This window comes from Mus pahari, chromosome 22 (assembly GCF_900095145.1).
Source record: "Mus pahari chromosome 22, PAHARI_EIJ_v1.1, whole genome shotgun sequence".
NCBI lineage: Eukaryota > Metazoa > Chordata > Mammalia > Rodentia > Muridae > Mus > Mus pahari.
Genome location: NC_034611.1, coordinates 15,298,294 through 15,304,983, shown reverse-complemented (window position 1 = coordinate 15,304,983; position 6,690 = coordinate 15,298,294). Strand labels below are relative to the sequence as shown.

The 6,690-nt window shown below is 45.5% G+C and overlaps 1 protein-coding gene across 3 annotated transcripts in view; it reads right to left on the bottom strand.

Annotated features, from left to right (window-relative positions):
- Fam110b (family with sequence similarity 110 member B) overlaps positions 1-5,861 on the bottom strand; it is a 141,232-nt gene extending 135,371 nt beyond the window's left edge. For 2 of the 3 annotated variants that reach the window (XM_029533407.1, XM_029533408.1), the window contains exon 1: positions 5,576-5,847. The gene's annotated coding sequence lies outside the window, so the exon portion shown is untranslated. Of the gene's footprint in view, positions 1-5,575 lie in introns of all 3 variants that reach the window. The other variant, XM_021222175.2, reaches the window with a different exon arrangement.
- Between the last annotated feature and the right edge of the window lie 829 nt (positions 5,862-6,690).

Below are 6,690 nucleotides of genomic sequence, written 5' to 3'. Positions count from 1 at the left end.
ACACACACATACACACGCACATACACACACATACACACACACATACACACATACATACATACACACACATACATACACACACATACACACACACATACACACATACACACATACACACATACATACATACATACACATACATACACACACACACACACACACACACACACACACACACTGGTCTGCAAGGCCAACAGCTGACCTGGTTTTGTCTCTTCTGTTTGTCTTTGCCACAGGGCATTTGCCTCAAAGGGGGCCTCCTTTTGTTTTGTTTGTTTTGTTTGTTTTAACTAACTCTCTGCCTTTACTAAAGTTTTCTCTCATTGAGACTCTCCAAACCACACTTCCACACAGGTGGGGAGTCTTCCCCATTCTCAATTGCACTTGGAATTCCTTTAAGTTAGGTTTTTGCATAGTCATTTAATTTGGCAATTCTCAACCTGTGGGTTACAAAGCCTTTGGGGGGGTCACATGTCAGATATTTACATTAGTATTCATAACTATCAAAATTACGGTTATGAAGTAGCAATGAAAATAATTTTATGGTTGGGGGTCACCACCACATGAGAACTCTATTAACAGTCACAGAGTTAGGAAGGTTGAGAACCACTGATGTGACTTACTCTCTATTTCTCCATGTTGCACTCTAAAGAGGTTAGTTTTAATTATCAGCGTGACCAGGTCTGGAATCACCTAGGCAACAAGCCTTCAATCACACCAGTAAGGGCTTATTTAGGTGAGGTTGGCCTCTGAACATGACTGTGAAGGATGCTCTTGATACTAGGTTAGATGAGGCAGGAAGACTTACCCCAGACGTCTCCCCTGGACCCTAGGCTTCCCTCCTGAACTGCACAAACACAGGCTAACTGGGTAGAGCAACCATCTCCTGTTGCCTCTTGACTATAGTTGCAACGCCTCACCCTCCTGCTTCTGTGATGCCCCTGGAACTATACCCCAAAATAAACCTCTCTCCTTTAACATGCTTTTGTCAGCCTGAATCATACCACAAGGCTTACAGTTAAAGGAAAAGCAATTAACACATGCCATGAATAGGTGAAGACCACATCTTTTCCTTGCTAGTGACTGTAAGCCACGAACTGGCAGGAACCACATCTTTTTCTGGCTAGTGTTTATTTTATTTTTTAAATCTGGCACATAATGAATCCTCTGCAAATAATTTTTGATATGTTAACCTTAATAGGACAAATTATTAACTATATCATTTTGTATAATTACTCCTTTTTTTCTTTTTCACAAATTTCAGTTAGGGGGACCAAAGCACGGCTGGTAATAATAGTCATTTTGAAGTTATTACCCATGATTCTTCTTTAAGAAGACATCTAAAAAGGTGAAAATAATTTCTAGTGTCAGTAGGAAGGAAAAAAACCATGCTTGTCATTCAACACAAAGACCCCAAATCCCATGTGCTTAAGACTGTGTTTGTAAAGGTCTTCTTCTCTGGAGCTGGACAATTGAACCCACATTGACCTTGGCCTGGAGCACAAACCACACCATGGTTTTCTTACAGTTCTTCCAGGAACCTGTCTGCTAAATGACACAGTTCCTCTAGAACTGAGGTGCTCTCCTTTGGACTTGCATCCAAAACATTTGCAATTTTAAAGTCCAGTGTAGCAGGGGGACGGGGGAGGGGGGAGGGAGAGAACTGTGCACACACTTGTGCACACACACACACACACACACTTTCTATTTTACTGTCAATGCTTGAAATAAAAGCAATCTGTTTGGCTACTAAGCTTTAAAAGTATGTGAGTAAGTGTGTGTGTGTGTGTGTGTGTGTGTGTTCTCAAGAGCACTTTAGGGGTAGAGGGGAGGGAGGGGAGGTTAAGGCTCATAAACCTCAGGTCCTTATGTAGTCTCTCCTATTGTGACAACTTTATCATATGAAAAAGATTAAAATTCTACCCAGTCCCTGGTCCCCTCATACACATGGAGAAACCAAAGATGTCAAAATAAACAATGCATGGTACATGTTTAGTAGTATTACTTTGCAAAATAATCATGCAGAAACTTGCACAAATTGTCTACAAATAAGATGAGAAAGGACTGTGGTGGAGTAGAAAGGTTGGCTCGCATCTTATTGCTGCACAGCCATCACTCATCACATCATCTTTCATGGTCATCAACAGGTTTGGGAATTCTCATTGCCCAGAATCACAGTTCCATCAGGCTTTGGGGACCGCACTGTGCCTGAGTCACTGGCTCTTTTCAGGGTTTCTCAAGTCCTACTTGTTTACCTTCCTACACGTAGGGTAGTCAACTGAGAAACACCATCCATCCTTGTTTTTGAGAGATTAAGTTTAGGCTCTGCCTCAACTGTGGAACAAAAACCAGTTCACAGTCCTGCCTACAAGATGCAAGGGATCACAATAAACAAGCTCACTGAAGGAGAGAGAGAATGTCACAAGGCTAAGTGTAGAGCTGGGCTGTCATGAGCAAAAAAGCCCCAAACAGACCCAACACGATTCACAGCCTCAATGTCTAAACCTTTTCTCTAATGCAAAGACATTCAATTGCCATCCTTCTCAACACTCGAAACAAGTAACCTTTGGCACACATTATAAGACTGTTCAGGAGAAGGAAAAACAACTCGATTTCTCCTACGTTTGGACTGTTTGATGATCAAGCCCTACCCAGAAAATCCAAATCCGGTCACTGAGTGATAAGATTTTTCTGATACCAAACCCCTGAAGAAGAGGTCAGCTCCAGCAGCTAAGAGGCGGCAAAGCTTTTCCTCTCTGGGCAGTAGAAAAGCCAGGCTCTGGTACTTCGCACATCTTGCTATTTACTAGCTATGCCTCAGACAAGTCATTAAATTCACCCACAGAAAGCAGATAACGACAAAAGTATTGTTTGTTAGAGGAGTAAGAGGAAGCCTAGAGATCTGCTGCTCACGGGGCCGGCCGTCACAGGTAAACAATTGCGAGCCAGAAAACCTTTAACTGAGTGGACTAATTTACTTCCTAGCTGGGGTAGGAAGCCAGCATAGAATAAATTCAGAGTCCTCACCTTGAATATCAATTCTCATTGCAACCTGCCAGGAGCCAGAAAAATGATAAGAGGTAACAAAAAAAAAAAAAAAAAAAAAGGAGTAGAGGGGAGAGAGCCTTCCCAACTAAATTCAAGAGGAGAGTAGTTCTGTACCCTTTGTTTCTCTGAACTGGAAGTCCATACTAGAAAAAGAAAAAGTCCAGGTTAGCTGCAGAGGCTCTTGGCTTAGCTCAGGTTAGTCCACCTAACTCTAATGAAGAACAATAAAAGTGAGGAGTACCGCTAATAATTATTATGAGCACTATACACTTAGCATCTAGAACACTATATTGGACTCTAAAAAGAGAAAAGATTCTCCAGGTAAATGCTTGCCAAACGTTAAAAATGCAAAGAGGAAATTTAAGAAACCATGTCATTCCTAACACTCGTGCAGGCTGTCTGTGCAGGCTGCTGTCTGTGCCTCGGGTTTTTTCACGCCCGGCCAGCACTGGTGCAGATGAATGCTGGATTTTCCTTAAGCATGCCTGTGCCCTGGCTGAGCTGCCAGAGTTCCCCACAGCACCACCTACTGATGATGGGCTATACCTACAGCAGCTCAGCTCATACAAAGCCTGTCTGTAGCTAGACACTGAAGGAAAAAGATTTTCACTTAAAATTCAATAGTAGGGACAGAGGGAAAACTGAGAGCTGAGTGACCACCGTATAAAATATCTAAGCTGCAAGCATCATCTTTTAGTTATTGAAAACGGCAAGTAGGTAATTTTATTTTCCCCAACCATTTAGTCTAGAGGTATCGATCCAAAGGCTTTAAAGCTAGAGTTATGGTGTGCTGTGAGGGGGTGATCACACAGCAAATGCATTCATCTTTCATTAATGGCAAGCATAGACAGTGTCAACCAACTTCTACGCCAATATGAGTTTTCCAACTAGTAACTGAAAGTGGTATTCTAAACTTAGGGAGAGGGGTGATTTGAAGATGAGGTTCACAGCAGAAATTTTCCTTCTGGTTAAGCCCTTTGTGGACAACCAAGTCTTACTACAAAACTCGCCAGGCCATGACTGGATTCAGACTCATAGACCAGACAAATACCAAATTCCCCATTCCCAACCATTGAGGATATACAGTGCCAGCAGCTTGTCAGTCTCCTGCAAACAAACCAACCTCAATTCTGATCTAAAATTAAATCACTGACTCAAAATAGATCATGCTTTGAAAGATCTGGGATTAAAAACAAACAAAAGACCCACTTCCCTCCCCCCTCCAAACATCACAAACATGGGTTGAAAATAAAAACAAAAATAAAAATATCTAACATTTCTCTAGAACCGTCTTCCATGTCCTATGATAAGGCCTTTGCAGATTTTCAGGTTCAAAAGGTAATGCTGTCCCTGTGTTCAATTCGTGATTTTTAAGTGAATAATGAAGAGATGTCACAGATTAAATGTAATGGGGTAAATCAATGGCATAGTACCATCAACTTGCCTGCCCTTATCTTAAAATAACTATGCTTAATAAATGCCTCATTCGAATGACCAGGTCTCAATACAACAAAATGAATACAAATACAATAGTAATAATAATGATAATAATAATAACAACAACAATGATAATGCTAATAATAACATCAACAGCACAGGTGCATTCGCATGACTTAGATGGTGGAAGCTAAATAACTCTTTCACACCAAGAGAGGAAATGAAAATGGAAGTCATATTATTCATACAGAAAAAATTGCTGATTCTGCTATCATATTCCGCTCTGCAAAAATAGACTCGGCAGTCCTCACAAGCCAGCCATGCACTGTTGTCACAGATGTGCGCCAGATTTGCACAGGACATAACTTGGCTGTGGGGGGAAACCCAGAGTCAGCCTGAATCTTAGGCAGGAGAGAATGCCTGTTCTTTCTTGGAGGAGAACGGGGTGACTGTCAATAAATCTGAATAGCAACTTTAAAGGGTCAAAAAGCTGGGAGTCCGGTTGTTTTATTCCCACTTTGGGAAGTAATAAAGCAAAGTTGTCTCCTCTTCCTTCTTCACCACGGAAATACTTGTCACTGCCGTTTTCACCATCAGGCTCCTTGCTATAACAAAAGGAGGGCAGCGCAGACACCAGCTTCTCACAGCCTGGCATTGTCGCCAAGTTCTGAGCACCGCTAGGTGACAGGGGTACGAGTGAGCCAGGACCAATTTTATTCTATTTCCAACCCTCGTGCTTTCAAAGAAAACAGAGACAACCAAGCGGTGGGAGGACTGGAGGGAGGAGGGGGTGGGGGCAAACAAACTTTCAGAGCCCCGGGATCTGCATTCCCGCAGGAACTGACAGCACACTGACGCGCCCACGGGATGACCTGGGTGGGGATGCAGCACGGAGTCGGGCCGGGGGCCGCCGCGTCCTCGCCCACCTTCTCCCCAGCAGTCAGCGCTCCTTCCGAGCCTGGGCCTCATCTCCGGCCCGGGGCGTGCAGCCCGGCGCTGGGCGGACAGCGGGCCAGGCTCCTCGGTGCCCAGGCCCCGGCTGGAGCGGGACCCTGAGAGGTACTCCCCACCCGCCAGCGCCCCCGCTTACCTTGGCCGCACTCCGGCCCCTGCAAGGCGGCCAGGCCAGGCGCCAGGCTCCGGAGACCGCGAGGAGGAGCTTGGGCCCCGCGATGCACTGCAGGCCGGGATGGAGTAGCCGCCGGGTCCTCGCCGCCGGCTCGGAGTGGACCGGGTTAGCCGAACCGGCCCAGATCGGGCGGCAACGGAGGGCTGGGCTGACCGCCGCCGCGTTTGCTCCTCCGCACCGAAGGGGCGGGCTCCGGCAGGCTCCGCGGGAGAGCGAGGGAGGGAACTTGGAGCCAGTTGCTGCGGCCCAGAGCGCCGGTCCCTGCGCAGCCGGCACGCCCCCAGAGCGCCCCGCCCCCAGCCTACCTTCCCGCCCCACCCCCTCCGCACCCGCACTCCTCCTCGCTCTCCTCCACCCCGCCCACCTGTGCCTTGGCCCCACCCCCATCAGCCCCACGCCCACCCTGTGCCCCACTCCCCCACTGCTCCCACCCCTTGAGGCCCTGGGATGTGACTCGTCCACCCCAGGACAGTGCACATCACGCTGTGCCGGGTTCCTAGAACACGTGGGCAGATGTGATGAGCTTTTCTGATAGCCCCTTCTTGAAGATCTTGCCAAATCTCCTACCTCACATGTGGTTAGTAATAGGGTTTTCTCCGTGGGCAGGAAGCATTTTAGGAAGACTAAGTATGTTCTAAATGAGTTTTACTAGTGGGAAGTCTAAAAATTAAATTGCATGTATATCAAAACCGAATTTAAAGGAGATTGGGGGGTTACAATATATATTCCCTGCCCCCCCAAAAAAAACCATTAAGCAAAATTTCTCTATTTTTAACCCTAAGTACTATGAAATGTAATGGCATTTGTATGATTTTACACGGAAAGGCTGTCTATACATATTTAAATTATGCAACATTTGATTCCCTGTAGTTCAGAAATTATCAAATAAAAATCAGATAGCTACAATAAATTTCTGGCTATTTGCAAGAGTACTGTGTTGGTATGTGATGTAATGCTCTGCTTTGAGTGAAGGTTGGCATGCAAACAGGGTCCTTGTCAGCCTCTATGCCTACTCCAAAATCCAGTGTCGGTGGACTGAAGCTATTTTTCATCATTATTATAGCAAACACAGCCAG